Source organism: Bos javanicus, chromosome 6 (assembly GCF_032452875.1).
Source record: "Bos javanicus breed banteng chromosome 6, ARS-OSU_banteng_1.0, whole genome shotgun sequence".
Classification (NCBI taxonomy): Eukaryota; Metazoa; Chordata; class Mammalia; order Artiodactyla; family Bovidae; genus Bos; species Bos javanicus.
Genome location: NC_083873.1, coordinates 102,727,917 through 102,748,886, shown reverse-complemented (window position 1 = coordinate 102,748,886; position 20,970 = coordinate 102,727,917). Strand labels below are relative to the sequence as shown.

Genomic DNA, 20,970 nt, shown 5'->3' with positions numbered 1-20,970 from the left:
TCTTCTGCACTGCAGGTGGGTTCTTTATCGTCTGAGCCACCAGGGATCCCATAGGAAAATAGAAAATAGTGATGGAATAAGTAAAGAAAAACTATATTCTCTAACTCAATAAAAAAGTATAAAGGTGAAAAAGAAAATTTAACTGAATGAGTTGATAACCAAGACAGAACTGAGAGATCTGAAGTGGTTTGGTGTCAGGATATGATGGTAGTGCAGAGGAATGAAGGAAATTCCATAGAAAGAGGCCAGAGACTAAGCCAGAATTGAGAAATGAGTGTGGTTCTCAGAAGTAAGGCCCATAAAGAAATAAATTAAAAAGCCTGAAAAATACATGGGATGCTATGGACTGAATTATGTCCCCACAAATTCATATGTGGAAGTCCTAAACCCCAATGTGACTGGATTTGGAGAAAGAACCTTAACAGGTTATTTCAACTAAGGTGAAATGAAGTCAAAGGGTGGGCCCCTAATCCAACAGGTCCAGCACCCTCATAAGACACGGAAGGGACACCAGGGGGGTTTGAGAGCAGAAAAAAGAAGATAAAGTGAGGACACAATGAGAAGACAGCCATCTACAAGGTCAGGAGAAAAGCCTCAGGAGAAACCAGCCAGGCAGCACCTTGGTCTTGGACTTCCAGCCTCCAGAACATAAAGAAGGCTGAGCACCAAGGAATTGATGCTTTCGAATTGTGGTGCTGGGAAAGACTCATGAGAGTCCCTTGGACAGCAAGGAGATCAAATCAGTCAATCCTAAAGGAAACCAACCGTGAACATTCATTGGAAGGACTGTTGTTGAAGCTCCAATACTTTGGCCACCTGATGTGAAGCGCCAACTCACTGGAAAAGACCCTCATGCTGGGAAAGATTGAAGGTAAAAGGAAAAGGGGGTGACAGAAGATGAGATGGTTAGATAGCATCACCAAGTCAATGGACAAGAATTTGAGCAAACCCCAAGAGATAGTGGAGGCAGAGGAGCCTGACAAGCTACGGTCCATGGGATCACAGAGTCAGACACAGCTTAGCAACTGAACAACGACAAAGCTTCCCAGTGTGTGTACTTTGACCCCAGAGAACTAACACAGGGCATCAGCAAGGAGAAGGTCCTGCAGACTAGGTCTTGGCTGATATAATCATCGACGCTCTGTTGTTACTACACCTCCCCTTCATCCAGACTCACTTCCTACCTGGGACTTTCCACTCTGGGAAATGAAATTCCTATTTTATGGGACGACAAGAAAAATTTAAACATAAACAATTCTTCTCCACCCTTGGTTCTCCTCTCTCCCTCCCTGTGCATTGTGTATCTGTATTATACACAGACCAGCCCTCCCCCATCAGCAGGATTACCTGCCCAACCATAAAGAGCGATGTTCTTTTAGCATCAACACAAAAACTTCTTTAAACAATTGCATTCCTTCTTGATCTTGTACAGGGTCGCATGAACGACCATGAAGACACTCAGATCTGGAGTAGGTAAACTGTCAGGAATAATGTTGTCTGATCATTCTATAAGTCTGTGAGTGCTTATATTTAAAATGGATAACCAACAAGGACCTATTGTACCACACAGGGGACTCTGCTCAGTATTCTGTAATAACCTAAATGGGAAAAGAATTTGAAAAAGAGTAGATACATGTGTAAACATAACTAAATCACTTTGCTGTACACCTGAATATAACACAGCATTGTAAATCAGCTATATTCCAATATAAAATAAATTTCAAAAAATATTATGTCATTTGATGTACAGCCCTCTGTCTCAAAAAAACTTATATAACTGTGCCTTGACTTCTAATGGGTGGAACAAGTCTCAGAGCTTGCTGAGATGTTCTTCCTGGGCTATAATCCTCAAATCTGGCTCTATTAAAATTTTCTTTTTTTTTCTTAGGTCAGCTGATTAATTATTCATCAACAACTTGTCCAAGGGAACCATGCCCTCTTCTGACAATGAGTGTACTCTTGTCTCTTAGGTTCCTACGATGCAGAAACTATGACATTTCTCTCCTATCACCCAGAGATTTGTGCTGTGTATAACAAAGGACTTATCTGATGCTTGAGGACTGATGAATGTGTTCCCTGGCCCTTAACCTGAATCAAAGGTTCTTAACTTCATGGAATCCCTTGGGGGAGGGGAGGTTCATGGATGGACTTTAGGAGCTTGGCCACAGCTTTCACTAGGGTAAAAGGGAGTCCCAGCATTAAAAGCTTGAAAAACCACCAACTTTGAAAAAACACTTCTAGGGCCTGACTTTTGTTGGATCCTTCTGACAGAAGCTGATTTTATGTGGGTCAGTTCATATGCAGGAATGTAATAAGCTCCTTTTTATCAAAGTTCTCCCATCACATTGAGATACTGGATAAGTGTCTAAATCCATTCCACAGCTCCATCTGTTAGTGCGGTATTGGAGTAGGCTTATTGTCCTCAACTTCATGAGCTGTAGACTATTTTAGAAACAACAATTTTAGAAACAATTAGTTTGGATATCTGCCCATAAGCATTCCCAAAATAAAGTCATACTTAGATATTGTGGATTCAAGGTCCTTTTTAAAAAAATACACACACTCTCTCTTTTCTCTGTTATCTAATTGTAAGAAATACAATGGGTCTTTTTAATCATTTAGATTAATAAGACCTAGAGCAAAATCCTGTATAACTGAGAGTCAAAATTCTCAAGCTTTGCCACCTACAAATTCCTTAGGTACATATTTACATTTGAGAGATAAATCCAGTTTACTCTAACCAAGTTATTTGTTATGTTAACAGATTTCTGTAAGAAATTTTATTAGGATCATTTTGTAAAAACATAAAATATCAATTTTAGTATTAGAAAAAATACTTTCCTCGGTCAAATCTTTTCCCCACAGCCCTCCAGCTGAAACTTTCCCTACCTTCTCATTGAATTGATGTAATTACCTGAAACCAATCTCATGAAGCCTTGTCAAACAAACAGGGAATGTTGTTACAAGAAGTTAACATTTAGGTCCCAGAGAAAATCTCCTTTAGCCTTTCCAGGTAAAATCTTCAGTAACGCTTGTCCTTCAGTAACGCTTGTCCTGTGTACCCTGTAGGGCTTCCCGGGTGGCACTAGTGGTAAAGAACCTGCCTGCCAGTGAAGGAGACTTAAGAGACATGGCTCCTTCCCTGGGTTGGAAAGATCCCCTGGAGGAGGGAATGGCCACCCACTCTGGTATCCTTGCCTGGAGAGATATCCCATGGACAGAGGAAGGAGCCTGGAGGGCTACAGTCCATGGGGTCGCAAGAGTTGGACACGACTGAAGTAACTTAGCTTGCACACACGTCCCCTGGAAGAGTCCCACCACACCTGAGGTCCTCTGAGCCTTTGAAGAAATGGTGCCCGTATCTCCCACACTTCTCAGACCCAGAGATGTGTGCAGAGGCAAAGCAGACCAGAGTTTAACACAGCCCACCCCTTTGATCCTTCTCTGAGGAGACTGCTCACACCCCGGACCTTGGCTAAGGAAAAACATCCCATTGTCTGAGGCAAAAGGACATCACGTCATTTCATCCTGTGCCTCGCAAGGCAGTTTGGAACAAGCGATCCTGATTGCAGAGACATTGAGACAGTTCCCAGCTGCACCGTGACTTGTTTGCAGTTCCTAGGCAACTTGCCCAGTTTCCTCTGCTCCCAAATTTTCCCAACTGCAAAACTGAGATAATTCTTATTACCTTTCTCTTGCAGTGATCTGAAAATAAATAGGGCCAACGTGACTGAAGACAATTGTCTGAGGCGTATTTGCCTACAATTACAGGTGGGGTTTTTCTTTCTTTTTGATAATGTTGTTTGGCTTTTGTACTGATTTTGGCATAAACGTAGTAAAATTTAAAGCTACTTTAAACTCTGACCTACCTAATGTCAGTGGAACGTTCACATTATGCCAAGCACTGCGCTAGGCACATGGAGAAAACAGAGGAACGTTTCCACCCTCAGGGACCTCGCAGCTTACGGAGAAGGAAGTGTTAGAGCCTAGATATTGTGTAGTGTCAGTCAGCAAGGTAGCTGGGTTGGAATCCTGCTCCACATTCTACGAGCTAGAGACCCTGGAAAAGTCACTCAGCTTCACCAAGCTCCCGTCTCCTTATGTAAAGCATAATCACTAACATTTGAGGGTCTACTGGGTGGCAGGAGGTATTTACCTACTTAGGATGCAGAACAGCCGCCTGAGATGGACACTATTATCATCTCCTTATCTGTATTCATATCTTATAGATAAGGATTCTGAATCATAGAGACGTTATGTGACTCATCCCAGGTCATACACATTTAGGAACCAATGTGCAAACCCACGTGGCGTGACCTCAAACGTGCAAACTTTCCCACCAAACCACACTATCATCAAATGGACGTGATGGTCACTGCATGTAGACTGGGCAGGATCAACTGAGACGGGTGCGTAAAAAACTGTTAACCAATGTCTGACACAAATGTTCAATAAATGTAGAAGTTGCAGTGGAAGAGATGAGACACATATAGAAGTAACGAAAATGCTAAGTCTATTTCATGGGAAAGCTCCCTCTTACAGATCAATCATTATACAGGGGGTTATGGTAGGGAGTTCTGTTGCGGAAAGAATGGTTTATGAATTGCAACATTTCTGGATCAACATACGATGAAGGAATAGTGCTTCATATATATGTAAATTTCTGAAGGTCATCTTTTGAAAAGGTTAAAGTACCTGCAATATCCTGCTGTTAATAAATTCAGACGCATTCGTGAGAACAGTTTTTGCACAGGGGACATAGAAAATGCATCTGCTACGATTATTCTTTCCCCTTCTTTAACCCCCATCCCCCCTCCAATTTCCTTTAGGAAGAAACCACAGCATGGAGTCTCTTTTCAGTCTCTTTTAAAATTTAAAAACCCCCAAAAAGAGATCCTGCTTGTAAAACCTTTCAGAGTTGTTTGAAAAAGAGAAGGGGGAAAAAAAAAGGCATAAGGAGCCAAGTGCTTATATTCTGGCCAAGTTATGAGCCTTTGAGAACAACAGCTTGAGGGGAGGACAGTTAACCCCATTCTCTCGGGCAGAGTGAGCTCCTTCCCACGGGTCTGCACTGCCTGTGAGGCTCAGCCCACCCTCGCCCTCCTCGGGAGAGGCTGGACCGCCGGAGAACTGCGGGAATCTGCAATAAAAAAAAACGATGACAGTCTGAAATACGTCCCAGTGCCAACCTCTGAATTCGTCCGTCACCTCAGACCCTGACGAGTTGACAGAGCAGCAGAATTTCAACTCCAATAGACCTGAATGTGTTTCTGGGCAAAGAAGCAGAGCTAAACAAGGAGAGAGATTTAAAGAATATTGGGCATTTGTCAAACTTATTTCCAGGCTGTGTGCGAAGACAGGATTCAGCTGCAATTTTCTGCCAAGGCTCTGGGTCCAGCCACCTACCTGAAGGTAAATTTTAAGAAGTTTACTGTATTGACTTAATTGTATTTGTTAACCTAGTTTGCATGATCAGACAGAGAGGTCTAATATTTTTGCCTAATACAAAGCCACTTGTTAACAACAACAATGAAAAAAAAATCCTTTTGCGTGATTTACAGAAAAACTACTTACTAGGGAATTTTAACACTAGAATTCATGTTTGCCTTTCTTCCCCATGGTTAAAGAGCAAATACTAATAAATGATGCTTAGAAATGGAAAAATATTGTTGGCCAGACTAGCATTCAGATCTTGGTGAAGTCTGAAATCCTGAAATGTGTTTTGCAGAAATACTTGACTAACTGTATTAAATAAATCAAAAGAAAAGTGGTTGTTAAAAATAAACTTTCAAATCAAAGTAATTTGGGTGTTTTCCCTGTTTAAATTATCTTAAGTTATTCAATCATCACCACTGTCCCAGTCTTTTACCTAATAGCAATGTAGAAATGGAACATTTTGCTTTTCCAAAAGATAAGAAAATTTCTATAGTATTATATTCATCTTTGATCATTTCTTTAGTTATTGTGACTATTTTTTTCCCGATTTCTTTTTAGAGTTTTCTGACTCATTGTCTCTTGTCTCCTTCCATTATTTTTTTAGGATGCATACTCACATACACAAAATTCCTAATTCCTAATAATGTCTTATTTAGGAAGAGATAAAGGGGGAGGGGAATCAAAGAGCTAAAAAATTATCATAACTCCTATATTGTAAGGTATCTTCATTTCTGACTCTGTCTTCTAAAATAAAACAATAATGCAAGCCATGCTCCCTCATTCCTCCTGGGAATTAGAGGTCACCCTGCAGGAGAAAGCTGTGCTTTCAACTGCAGATCAACGCTGTTGATCTATAACCAAGAGGTCTTGCGGAGAGTGTATCCCTTTTGAACTGCCATTAATCTGCAAAGAGGTTAAATATGTCACCTTGGCATTATATCCGAGCTCCCCTCTGGCCCAGGGCCTAAGTACACTGAATAGAAATGTCCACTTGGTCCAACTCAGCAGAAATCCTTTTTTTTTTATTCTCCCCTTTCTCGTGGATATCAGTCTTTTTCAGTTCACAGCTTATTCAGCTCAACCCTGATGGTTATGACTATCATTCACTATGACTATTTAAAAAAAAAAAAGGACACCCCTTTCAGGAAATATTTAAGTTTGTATTTCTGTCCATTCAGTAAGATCCAGCAAAGCACAGCAGTGTGTTTCATCTGCTGACCATCCAGTGCTGCTTTCCACATTTTGGAAAAGAATATATACATGTTATTAGTGAATCCTGTTTATTTTCTTTCAGGGAATTTTTGTACAGCCATTTAACAATTCAATTCCTGGGCTTTCCTTTCCAGATCCTTTGGTGTTTAATCCCCAATAGGCACTCAGGCACAGTTTCACTTATCAACTAAGTAAAAATAATAAATAGTGATGACAGAAATGAAATGAATAATGATGTGTCTGGACAGTTTCAAACATTTTTCATTTCATTTCCTCTCAACTGCTTGTTATTTTTATTCAGTTGATCTGTAATGTAAAACATTGCTATTTTATTTAAGAAGGTCCAGAATGTGTTGGGAATCTTTTTCCCCCAAGAATGTAAATGATTATTTTTCAAACTCCACATATGATTTGGGAACAACCTCCAGTGAAGGAGAAGGAAGCCCCAAAAATTCAGAGGAACTTCCCCTGTAGGCCTGGATGCCCAAGGGATGTCCAATTAGGCTAGGAACTGGTTCACACAAGGCCCACAGAGCATCTTCTCCCAAGGGCTGTGCTTCCAATGGTGGTACCACCTGAGGCTAGCCTGATTTTTATCTTGGGCATTAAAAGATGGTCAGAAGTCTGGGGAATAGAGTGTGTGGTATGGTCTTGACTGATTGTAGGGAGATGGTGTAACAAAATGAGTAAGATCGTGGGCTCTTTAAACATACAGATCTGGTTTACATCTGGGCTTTACCAGGGTCTGTGACTTTGTGAAAATGACTCTTTGATCCTCAGTGCCCTCATTTGCGGAAATTGGGGTCTTAAAATTAGTTACTGCCTTAGCAATCTGTTGTGAGAATTGAGAGGAAATTAGCTATGCCTGATACATTTGAATCAATCTATCGATCATAACTAATATGAATGGAACTCTGTAGAAAGGGAATTTATTCTAGGTTTTCCCTCAGGATTTCTTCCTTGTAGTTACACACACTGTAAAATAAAATGACAATGCCAGGTCTATGCCTAGAAAAGTAGGTAGAGCATGTGTCTTACATGCCTGAGTTTAAATCCTGACTTCTGCCTCTTACAGGCTATGTGAGCTTGCGGGGTCACATCACACCTTCTGGACTGAATTTACCCATCTGTTAAGCAAATAGTGATAATAATGCCTCCACTAGGGTCGTTGTAGGATTTAAATAAGGTGTTTTTTTAATGTCAGGTGCAGCACTTGGCAGAATACTAGACACACAGTGAAGAAGTTTTTGTTTTTGTTTTAATTCATTTGTATTGAAACATAGTTGCTTTGCAATGTTGTGTTAGCTTCTCCTGCATAGCAAATGCAATCAACCGTATGTATACATATATCCCCTCCTTTTAGATTTTCCTTCTATTTAGGTCACCGCAGTGCGCTAAGTAGAGTTCCTTGTGCTATGTAGTATGTCCCCATCAATTGTCTGTTTTATACAAAGTATCAATATTGTATACAGGTCAACCCCAATCTAGTGAGGAAGTGTTTGATTACACACTTGGAATAATTTTTCTTGCAGTAAAATTGGGGGTCAAGAAAGAAATATTCTTTGAATTTTCTTTTGATCCAAAGAAATGGAAAAATAAATAAATCTGACCCTAGTGAGTTCCCTTGTGTGTGTGTGTGTTGTGGGGGAGCAGTGGGGGGAGAAGCTCAACATAAAGTATTACTGCTTTATCAATTAGTTGCTTCATAATGGCCAAGTCAAGTGAAACCAAAGTGAGCTTTCTGTTTCAGATTGCTGTTAAGAGGGGTGAGACGAAATAGGGCTTTGTGCTCAAATCTGTTTTATTGGCTACTTGGACAGGAGAGAAGGCCCCAACATTTCTCCTTTCTTATCTTTTCTAAAGGCAAGAATAGGGGTTTTGACTTGCTCTTAGGGGTTTGGTTTTTTTTTTTTCTTTCTTTCTTTCTCTAACTGAAATTCACACGCCAGGGTTTGGGTTTTGTTTTTTGTTTTTGTAAACCTCTCCCCTATGTTCCTAGGACCAAAATGTCAGCTGCTTTTTCTGGCTACATGCAGCAGGAGCCTCCTGTCGTCATAGCAATGAAAGCGTATAGAGAGACTCGAGTTTCACAACCCTCTCTGTGAAATCACTCTGAGTCGGCTTTGAAAAGCCTTCTTTGGAAATGGAGCCTCCCGTCCTGGCTTCTTTCCTTCCTATTATGCAACCAACTTATGTACAGCAACGGCAGTAGCCAAACATTTCCTTTAAAAAGTCAGTGAATGGATGTAAAGACAATGAACAAGAAAGTCACTAAATGGTGACCATTGTACTGTGGAGTGCAGGGAGCAACCACCAGGAAGGCCAAGGAGGAAAAAAAAGCAAGGACCTCACTTTCTAGCACAGGCTGCACATCCCACAACAGAGCCATTTTCCGAGTTCCCACTACCACCTCCCAGCTTCACCATGAGCTCACGCAAGTGGTTACCAATCAAGGGGATACATGGGCAGGTTTCCTGGAATCCTGGCACTCAGACTCTCTAGATTTTTATCGTCTCCACTCTTCACCTCATCCTCCCATATATAAAAGAAAGATAATAGTGGTCATAAATTTGTCATGGGAATTGCATGAGCTACTGTGTGTAAGACTCTTATTAAAGATTCTGACCAGTGGTAAAGGTTGGCTGTGAAGCCCCCCAAGCCTCAGTTTCCCCTGTGTCTTAAGTGGGAATAACAGCTAACTCATAGATTGTTCTAGGGTTCACTGAAACAATGGATGGAAGTGCTCAAGAAGTCGTAGCTCTTTTAATACTCTTCTCATTAGGTCCAACCCTGATAAGAATGACCTTTTTGAACCTTGAATTTCCCAGTAAGTAAACTGTAATGAAAACAGGCCTCAGAATTGTCACTGTATAAACACGAACCCTTGAGTGTCTTAAGAGAATAAAAGGGAATAATTGAGGATTTTTACCTTTATAAAGAGTAAAAAAAAGTCTTCTCATCTTAATTAATGCTAGGGCAAAAGATATCAAAGCACCTTATCTTTCATTAACATGCTTTTTTTTTTTTTAGTTTCTGGCAGATCAGTGGTTAAACTCTGTGCTTCCACCATAGAGGGCACTGGTTTGATCCCTGGTCAGGGAACTAAGATTCTGTTGCCACATGGTGCAGCCAAAAAAAAAAAAAAAATCCATTTTAGTTTCCTCAGTGTTGAAATATTACTTATTTCTTCAGGTCATGAAACAAATAATATTTTTATCTTATGTCTCAAATGACTAATATAATGGCATCACCAAATCAATGAGCGTGAGTTTGAGCAAACTCCAGGAGATAGTGAAGGACAGGGAAGCCTGGTATACTGAAGTCCACGGGGTCACAAAGAGTTGGACACAGCTGAGCGAATGAACAACAATTCTGTGTGAAATGCCTGGAATACTACAGGTGCAAACAGAGAAAGATTATGTTCTTGTAGCACTTACTCTGTAGTTAGGGAGACAGGTATTAATCAAATCATTGCAGTAATAAAAAGTGGAAAAATATATATTTTTGTTAGGAACATATATATGTGTGTGTGTGTATAATTGAATCACTTTGCTGTACAGCAGAACTTAACACAAAATTGTAAATCAACTAGATTTTGATAATTTTTTTTAAAAAAGTATCTTTGCCCAAACATAAAGTGCTGCTAAGTCACTTCAGTCGTGTCCAACTCTGCGCAACCCCACAGACGCCAGCCTACCAGGCTCCCCCGTCCCTGGGATTCTCCAGGCAAGAACACTGGAGTGGGTTGCCATTTCCTTCTCCAATGCATGAAAGTGAAAAGTGAAAGTGAAGTCGCTCAGTCGTGTCCGACTCTGTGCGACCCCATGGACTGCAGCCCACCAGGCTCCTCCGTCCATGGGACTCTCCAGGCAAGAGTGCTGGAGTGGGGTGCCATTGCCTTCTCCGAACTAAAGTGACCTCAAACAAAAAGTCACCTTCATTTTTCTAATGAGAAGATCCTCAGCCAAAGTCTTTGGCCAGCCTAAGTGCACAGATGGATAATATATTGTAATGTATACCTAGGACACTTACTCTATTGTTACAAATACGTTATTTTAAATCTCATATCATTTTAAATATTTTATGCTTCTAAAAATAATTTTTTCCATTCTCCTATTTCATGAAACGACATTGTTAAAACTCTCTCTGTGCATCTTTAGCATCGTTGTGTTCACTGGATCGACTCTGTAATTATCTAAAGAGAAACGTGCATCAGCCATCTTCTGCACGTCATTTCTCAGAAATCTGCTGAGTCTGCAGATTTGAGCCCCAGGCATAAATTCTCATCCTCTGGTTATGATCTCTACATTTAATGACCTTCTATATGACTTTTTTCCAGTGCTCTTTAAAGGGCTTATTTAAAACCACCTGAGTCTATAAAGTGTGGTTTTCTAAAACTGTGTGATTCCAACACTTGCAAAAATGGTCATGCCTCAGGAATAATTACCAAATCTGCCTTAAATATCTTCATCTCCTTTTTTCTTGCCCAGGTGACCTTCTTAAGATCAAAAATAAGCCTTGCTTGAGATCGTTTCAGGCTGTTTGCCTGAAATGGTGCTTTGTTGTTGAAAATGAAATAACTGAGATCATGACCTTTCATGTAGGAGACATCAGAAGTACTAGAATCCCTCTTTTCTGCAAATCCCTCTTTTCTGCGGCTTGATTTGGGGCAGGGGGAGTTTGTATTATATGGAGCATGAATTGTGTATAATTATATGCTGATTACTAAGTGTTAAGAAGGCAAAGCACCTTTGTTCTAAGAAAGTATATAAGGAACCTGACCTCCACTCAAGGTCAGTGATGGCTTCCCTTGATCCAAAGGCTAAAGAAAGATTAACTCTATGAGAACTGTGTGTGCTGGGCAGTGGTGGTTGGGGCAAGTGGTGCTGGCAAGAGAATTCTGAGTGTGTCAATACTTCGTGCAAAGACCCTGTAGCAGGAGGGATCATGGGATATTTGAGGAACAGAGAGAAGGCCAGCTCCTCTGGGGGGAAGGGACAAGGTAGTGGGAGACATGAAGCCTAAGCAGGTCCCCATAACACCCTTTCCCTAAGCACTTAAAGTATTTATCCTCTGCTTGAGTCATGATTAATATTCAATTCTGGTTAGAACTGAAGATCCAATGGGTATGAACTGTATCTATCCCTGCCTAGAATCCCATAGTTGTTGTTTTTGTTCAGTTGCTCGGTCATGTCCAACTCTTTGTGACCCATGGACTGCACAATGCCATGCTTCCCTGTCCTTCACCGTCTCCCAGAGCTTGCTCAAACTCACGTTCTTTGAGTTGATAAGTCGATGATATCCAATCATCTCATCCTCTGTCGCCCTTTTCTCCTCCTGTCCTCAATCTTTCCCAGCATCAGGGTCTTTTCCAAAGAGTCTACTCTTCGCATTAGGTGGCCAAAATATTGGAGCTTCAGCTTCAGCACCAGTCCTTCCAATGAATATTCAGGGTTGATTACCTTTAGGATTGACTGGTTTGATCTCCTTGCAGTCCAAGGGATTCTCAAGAGTCTTCTCCAGCACCACATTTTGAAAGCATCAATTCTTCAGTGCTCAGCTTTCTTTAAGGTCCAATTCTTACATCTGTATATGACTACTGGAAAAACCATAGATTTAAATATATGGACCTTTGTCGGCAAAGTGATGTAGGTTCAATTAGTCAAGATGACAGGCAGGTGAAGGTCAGAGCCTTAGAAATGTCTGCATCTGTGAGTCTGAGTGTATCATACACTGGAAGGTCTGAAACACTTTGATATCAAATGATGATTCAGCAGAGATCTCGAAATAGAAAGCCATCTTTCTTAATCCTTCAGATTACTGTAACACCCAGATACAGAGCTCTCCCAAGAGATTCACTAATACTTTAAAAGCCCTGAAGCAACAGAATTAACTCTGGATCAGGTAACAACATGTATACCTTAGCCAAAAGGTGACTAAGGGATTTGCTCTCTGATAACTTGGCTATGTGTAAAGGCAGGATGGAGGAGAATGTTCTGTTTTAGTCTGATTATGAAATATCTATAATAATCATTTTGTTCACTCCATTTCCTTGAAGGGAAATTTTTCCATAGCTGTAATAATTACTAAAAATAGCAGCCTACAGTCTTCCCCTGATATAAACAAACTTCACCAAAGATACCTGGCCTTATTTGGAAGTATGGACATACATATGCCGGGAAACAAGATTCTAACAGTAAGAAGAAAAGTAAAGTAACAGGGCAAACGCTCAGTGCAAACCTCTCCTTTTTCTAGGGCATATGTTATGTCGCGTTCAGTTCTTCTTACTTCCGATGAGGCAAGATGATCAGATCAAGTAGTCATCATCTGCCTTGAAAACCGAAAATGGTAAAGGAAGTTTCCTAGGTCTCAAAGAGAAGGAGTAGGACTTATAAGTTTGGCGGAGGCGGCCAATGAAGGAACCAACAATGGTAGAGTATATACTGGCTGCCTGAGGATCTCGAGTCAACATGAGAATTCAATTACAAAATCTCGAAAGGATAACAGAACTAAGATTTCCAAGGAGTCGACATAGCCAACACAAGAGATGGAAAAGAGTAGACTCCAAGCCCGTTCCTAACTTTAAAGGCATGGAAGGCCATGTTTCCATTCCAGTTCAGTGGTCAGACAGCTTGTCAACGCTTAGGAGAAAAAGAAAGAGCAGGGAGATAAGAAGAGAGAAGAGATACAGAAAGATTTGGAGTACCCCATGGAGATAGATGGTTGGAGTTAGTAGATTTATATGGCAAGGCAACAAGCAGGACTTTAAAAATAAAATGTGACATTTAAAATGTAAATTTAAACTCATGTTCTTTTTTTAAAAAATCTATAGGAACTGAAAATAAATCAAATACAATACCTACTCTGACCCAATCCTATTCCAATTTAAATTTCTAGAAAATATTATGGAAACTGAAATGGAACCAATACAAATAAGAACTCAAAATGAACCACAGAGCCCAAAATGTTTTCTGGCTGTTTGTGTAAATTCTGTCTAAATCTAGATGGAGAATGCCAAATTCTAGAATATGCCAAACTTTAGGTGCCCTTGCCTTCTCTAAGAAGTAGAAATTTTAGGAAACCCAGAGACAGAGAGACCAAGAGTCAGAGGGCTTCACTCGGAGGAACGTCCTATGTTTCCTACCAAATGCCAAGCAATATTTAGCTATCACTTGCACTGCTTTCTACCCTCAACCTGAAGGACCGCACACTTAGTCTTGGAGACCAGAGCTGAGATTACTCTGTCAGAGGTCAAGGGTGGCTGACACTCACATGGCCCATTCTACCCGTTCCTTTCAGACCAGTCTCTGCAGGCTTGGCTGGACTACCCTTCTAGCTAGAGGGAAGATTATTCAGACCCTTTGCTGTTTTTTTCCAGTGACAGAACTCATAGACCTGCTGAGAAATCTAATTACAATCTCCTTTCATGGTGAAATCCAATTACAACCTCTCCCACCGTGAAAGCTAATCCTTTAGATACAAAAGGAAACTCAACAAAGCTGTTTCAGACTTGAGGATGTGTCTATGTCCAGTCTTTTCTCTTAAGCAACTATGCAGAAAGGTTGCAGTGACCTTGACCTGCCTTGTTTAGGAACAATGGTCATTCTATTACTACTCCCATTCCCATAAGAAGGAAAACTATGTTCTTATTTGATCCCAGGAGTTTCTAAACTCCTGTCTCAAGGATCCATTACTTGAGCAAAGCAAATCCTCCATGTGCACATTCTTGATTCTGCAAAACGACTTCTCTTTTTGAATGTGGAATGTCATGTCCAACAAGAAAAAAAAACGGTGAGTTTATAGTCAATATCTTTCTATAATTTTTTCCTGACATCTTTTTTAACATTTATTTATTTTCATTTCTTTATTTGGCTGCTCCAGGTCTTAGTTGCCGCATTTGGGATCTAGTTCCCTGACGAGAGATAGAACCCGGACTCCCTGCATTGGGAGTTCAGAGTCTTAACCAATGGATGGACCACTGGAGAAGTCCTTTTCCTAACATCTTTAATGCCCAGTGCCACCCTTTCAGCCAAATCATTCCCTTGAGGATAATGAGAAACCGCCATGCTGCTTGAAGAAGGGTCACCCCAAAATCCTAAAACGTAATTGAGATAAATAAGACATTTCTCAAGATAGTCATTTATGGAAACACATATTTCACAAATACCTGGCAAAAGTCTGTAATTGTTGAAACAATGAAACTACCAACCACATTCCAATCACATCATTATTGCTACCACATAATCACTCTAGTCCACCGAATAAGTGTAAGACCCAGATTTGCAGCCTAGCCCCCAAAATGGGCAATATTTTTAGAAGGAGCATCCAATCAACTTGCAAGTTTTTTTTTCAGTTCAGTTCAGTTCAGTTCAGTCACTAAGTCGTGTCCAACTCTTTGCAACCCCATGAATCGCAGCACACCAGGCCTCCCTGTCTATCACCAACTCCCAGAGTTCACTCAGACTCATGTCCATCGAGTCAGTGATGCCATCCAGCCATCTCATCCTCTGTCGTCCCCTTCTCCTCCTGCCCCCAATCCCTCCCAGCATCAGAGTCTTTTCCAATGAGTCAACTCTTCGCATGAGGTGGCCAAAGTACTGGAGTTTCAGCTTTAGCATCATTCCTTCCAAAGAAATCCCAGGGCTGATCTCCTTCAGAATGGACTGGTTGGATCTCCTTGCAGTCCAAGGGACTCTCAAGAGTCTTCTCCAATACCACAGTTCAAAAGCATCAATTCTTCGGTGCTCAGCCTTCTTCACAGTCCAACTCTCACATCCATACATGACCACAGGAAAAACCATAACCTTGACTAGATGGACCTTGTTGGCAAAGTAATGTCTCTGCTTTTGAATATGCTATCTAGGTTGGTCATAACTTTCCTTCCAAGGAGTAAGCATCTTTTAATTTCATGGCTGCAGTCAGCATCTGCAGTGATTTTGGAGCCCAAAAATATAAAGTCTGACACTGTTTCCCCATCCCTATTTCCCATGAATTGATGGGACCGGATGCCATGATCTTCGTTTTCTGAATGTTGAGCTTTAAGCCAACTTTTTCACTCTCCTCTTTCATTTTCATCAAGAGACTTTTTAGTTCGTCTTCACTTTCTGCCATAAGGGTGGTGTCATCTGCATATCTGAGCTTATTGATATTTCTCCCGGCAATCTTGATTCCAGCTTGTGTTTCTTCCAGTCCAGCATTTCTCATGATGTACTCTGCATATAAGTTACATAAGCAGGGTGACAACATACAGCCTTGACATACTCCTTTTCCTATTTGGAACCAGTCTGTTGTTCCATGTCCAGTTCTAACTGTTGCTTCCTGACCTGCATACAGATTTCTCAAGAGGCAGGTCAGGTGATCTGATATTCCCATCTCTTTCAAATTTTCCACAGTTTATTGTGATGCACACAGTCAAAGGCTTTTGCATAGTCAAGAAAGCAGAAATAGATGTTTTTCTGGAACTCTCTTGCTTTTTCCATGATCCAGCGGATGTTGGCAATTTGATCTCTGGTTCCTCTGCCTTTTCTAAAACCAGCTTGAACATCAGGAAGTTTTTTTCAAGGGGTCACTTATTTATTTATTTACTTTTGGCTCTGACAGGTCTTTGTTGCAGTGTGTGGGCTTCCCATTGCGGTGGGTTCTCTTGTTGCAGGGCACAGGCTCTAGGGTGTGTGGGCTTCAGTAGTTGCAGCTCCCGGGCTCTAGAGCACAGGCTCAATAGTTGTAGCTCATGGGCTTAGTTGCTTCAAGGGATGAGGGGTCTTCCCAGACCAAGGATTGAATTCATGTATCCTGCTCTGGCAGGTGGATTCTTTACCACTGAGCCACCAGGGAAGCTCAACTCATAAGTTTTTAATTGCATATGAGCAGAACAAGAACACATAAATGCTTTTGTTTTGTTCTGTTCTGTTATATAATAGGGTAAAGTTTACCATGGGCTTCCTGGGTAGCTCAGCTGGTAAAGAATCCACCTGCAATGCAGGAGACTCTGGTTCGATTCCTGGGTAGGGAAGCTTCCCTAGAGAAGGGATAGGCTACCCACTCCAGTATTCTTGGACTTCCCTGGTGACTCAGACAGTAAATAAACCATCTGTGAGAAGCCTGGGTTTAATCCCTGGGTTGGGAAGATCCCCTGGAGCAGGGCATGCAACACATTCCATTATTCTTGCCTGGAGAATCTCCAAGGACAGAGGAACCTGGCGGGCTACCATCCATGGGATCACAAAGAATCAGACACAATTGAAAGACCAAGCACAGCACAAAGTTTACCATAGTTTCATAACACTGCTATGACCAAAGAGCTAATAAAAGTAAATAAACAAAGATAAGAATCCAATATCCAGAGTGACCCTCAATAGCCCCCAAAGTAATGTATTTTTACTTGATTCAAGTTGAGTTACCTAATTATCTATATAAAATGATAGAGACACTGAGGGAAGATGACCTAAAATCTACAGAAGTCAGAACTGATCTTGATCATGGATCAAAGAAAACCTGTAGCTGGTTTCAAGGCGTCATGATTGGTCAAGTCTTCATACTGCCTCTATTGCTGTTGCTGTTTATTCACTAAGTTGTGTCCGACTCTTTGTGACGCCATGGACTGTAACCCTCCAGGATGCTCTGTCCGTGGGGTTTCCCAGATAAGAATACTGGAGTGGGTTGCCATTTCCTTCTCCAGGGGATTTTCCTGACCCTGGGATCAAACCTATGTCTCCCGCATTGGCAGGTGGATACTTGACCAGGAAAGTCCCTCATGCTGCCTTAGCACAGTGGAATCATTTTTAACTCTCAAACCATTTGTTCAGTAGACTTTGCAGCCTTTTATTGGGGACCAAACAACTTTGAGCTAACTCTAAATCGACAAAGCATTCTGTTGGAATTCACAAGGGACAAAATACAGATGCCGAACCCCGAGTGTCTTCTTTCCTTCTCTTTTTCTTCCCTGCTTCCCAGTTCCAGCACACATAACAGCAGGCTTTTAAGGGGATATAGATTAAGCTCTTTCTAGGACGACATTTCAATGATTTCTAAAATATAGGCAGAGAAAACTACGGGAAGCTTTTGTTTTAAACCAAGAGCTTAGAGCTTTTGGCATAGACCTTGGCATTCCCAGTGGTCTTGCATCAGTATCTTTTTAGATAAGTATAGGGGGACAGAGAGGTAGAAAGTACCAGCATCATCTCACCTATAAAAACAGATGATTGATGTCTTCCTGTGATAGGAAAACAATGCAAAGTGATTGATTTCAAAAATAAATGTTTTCTTATAATTTGAAAAATAACCTGGGTAAAAAGTTGGAGATTACCACGGCCTGAGATCTGGATATGATTAAATTCTTTTCTTTCTCAAAAGGTGACACACAAAATTCCAGCCCATGCTGCCTCTAAATTTAATTTTTGTTGTTTTATCTTTCCCAAATCCTGTGTTTAGATGGTGGCCACAGTAAGGTCTGACGTTGTGGTCATGGCTGGAGGTGGCCAACTCACCTCACGCTTCCCAGCATCTTGTTAGAGGGGTTAATATCTCTAGAGATCCATAGCCAGTTATTGAATGCGGTGTGTACATATCAGTGCCATGAAACCCAAAATAGCCATTGTCCAAAAACAATTAACAACAGATTCCCTTGTGCAGTATTTTTCATCCAAGATACAATTTTGTTTTAATTTGGCTAAGTAGATTACTCTTGATTGGGCAAATTTCTACCCATTCTGGGACTAATCATCTAAAACCAGTGTTTTTTAGAAATGTTCAGTCAGCCTAAGCTAATGAGTTGTGTTTCCTTTGGTGTGGGAAAGGAAAAGAACAAAGAGACTCATTTACTTCCCAAGTCTCCAGATTAATCCTGGTGTCAGGACATTCTAGAGACTGCATGAAAAGGGAAATGGAAGAGTAAAGTGAAAAATGCCACATTCCAACTCAAAACACTCCCAGAGCTAATTGCCCATATTTCTTTCTAAAATTCTTCTATTCTATAACACCTTCAAATCCTGTGTGAAATCATTTTAACTGAGTGCTAATCACATGTAATATCTTGTAATTTTTTTATTGTCTCCAAAGATAAGGACTGATATGTTCCATTTAAAAAGAAATATGTGCACTTGCTAAGATATGTAAGGGAGAAAAAATTTTTCCTCACCCTCTTATGTTAAGTAATTGCGGTCTGCAAATTAAACTGACCAAATACAGATTAATAGGAGAAAAGGGTTATTCCCACATATAGAAAAGCCAACAAAGGTTCAGTTCAGTTCAGTTCAGTCACTCAGTCGAGTACAACTGTTTGCAACCCCATGGACTGCAGCACACCAGCCTTCCCTGTCCATCACCAACTCCTAGAATTTACTCAGACTCATGTCCATTGAGTTAGTGATGACATCCAACCATCTCATCCTCTGTCGTCCCCTTCTCCTCCTGCCTTCAATCTTTCCCAGCATCAGGGTCTTTTCCAATGAGTCAGTTCTTTGCATCAGGTGGCCAAAGTATTGGAGTTTCAGTTTCAGCATCAGTCCTTCCAATGAACACTCAGGACTGATCACCTTTAGGATGGACTGGCTGGATCTCCTTGCAGTCCAAGGGACTCCCAAGAGTCTTCTCCAGCACCACAGTTCAAAAGCATCAATTCTTGGGCATTCAGCCTTCTTTATAGTCCAACTCTCACATCCATACATGACTACTAGAAAAACCATAGCTTTGACAGACCTTTGTTGGTAAAGTAATGTCTCTGCTTTTTCCTTAAGCTGTTAAAGGCTTACCTACCTAACACAGTGGGAGAAAGAAAAGGGAGAGAAACAGCTTCCATTGGAAAAGCAAAAAGGTTTCTTTAGGAAAGACAAATAGTTTTTAGAACAAATGAGATAAGAGTTTGTGATACTTGTCTATAAAGATACAAGTGGTTTTTTGGTCTCCCTCAAAGTCATAGAACTCCCTTGAAGGGGAGTAGATCTTATGGTAGATTCACTCGGTCTCTCTTCTGGGAGTAGAAGCCACACTGAAGAGGGAATTTATATGACAGTTCTCACTTCTCAAATTTTCTGTTTGTAGTTAAGCAAGGGAAGCTCTGAGAAGGTTTCTTTTTGCTTCTATTGAATTTCAAATGTCTTCATCCTAATAATCTGTATACCAACTCTAGGATTCTGAGTGTGTCCTTATAGCTACTATAGAAAGACTTGAAACAGGGCAGGACAGGGGAGCAGGAGGAAGTTTTGTTGGCAGTGGATCTGAATTATATTTAAACCCACGAATCCTAAATTTGAATCAAAGACTGTGTGGTTTAAAGTCCCAGCAAGGAAATGATGGATCCAGGAAGGAAAACTGAATTTGTGGACTTGAGTGTGTTTCAGTCGTGTCTGACTCTCTGCGACCCCGTGGACTGTAGCCCTTCAGGTTCCTCTGCCCATGAGATTTTTCAGCAGGTCCAGGGAATTTGAGAAGAGTGAAATCAAGGGGTGATTTACAAAGGAGTGAGCAGAGCATAGCGAAGTCACAGGGGTTGTAGGAATAGACTAGTAAGAGCTAAACTTGTATGAAGCAGGGAGAGGAAGACTTTTTGAACTCAGAAAATGCTGTGTGGAGAGGGACACTGATCTTCAGGTGAGGGACATAGTCACCAAGAGGATGCTGAGAATATATATTCCCTGATTTACTCTCCTCCTTCCCTCCAATCTCTCCTGACAATGCACCCCATTGGCTGAACCCAACAGAAACCATCATGCAAGAAAACCTGCTGATGCAGTTCACACAGGCCCTGGGGCAGCTCAGGACAAAGAATGCTGGAGAGTGGGTGTGGAATGAATCTAAGATGTGTGGATGTTCAGAAGAACAAAATCTCTTCCCAATGTGGGAAAAGCAGAATGCACAGCTGTAGACCAGCTGTGTCTTCTCCTTGCTTGAAAGAATTTTCTGGAACATCCCCTCTGACAGCATAAATAAGCCTAGGGTTTTCACCCTATTTTCAAAGAACTCCCCAAACCCCAGCCACGAAATCCATTAGGGTTTATTGTATCTGCAGCTTTCACAGAAGGCAGATAAGGAGTAACGTAGCACCACGGGGTGGGCAGTTGTTCTCTGATTCAGCATGTTGGCCACGTGACAAGCCACTGCGACCATGAACTGAATTCTGAAGGGACTTCTGCTTGGAGTGAGTGCTTTCATTAGCAGTTCTCAAAACTACTCCTCAAAGCCCATCATTGTTCCCCAACACCATGAGAATGAGGTTACTTGGAACTGTTCTTAGGTATGACTTGCTGTTTTTCTTAATCCTGGAAAAGAACAACCCCAGTGAATGAGTCTTGGTACATTCACGGAGCCGAAAGCACTTGAAATTTT

General features: G+C 41.1%; 1 protein-coding gene across 1 annotated transcript in view; it reads left to right on the top strand.

The window, feature by feature from the left end:
* The first annotated feature begins 4,280 nt into the window (after nucleotides 1-4,280).
* SPARCL1 (SPARC like 1) overlaps nucleotides 4,281-20,970 on the top strand; it is a 52,235-nt gene continuing 35,545 nt past the window's right edge. The window contains exon 1 of the mRNA XM_061420765.1: nucleotides 4,281-5,412. The gene's annotated coding sequence lies outside the window, so the exon portion shown is untranslated. The remainder of the gene's footprint in view (nucleotides 5,413-20,970) is intronic.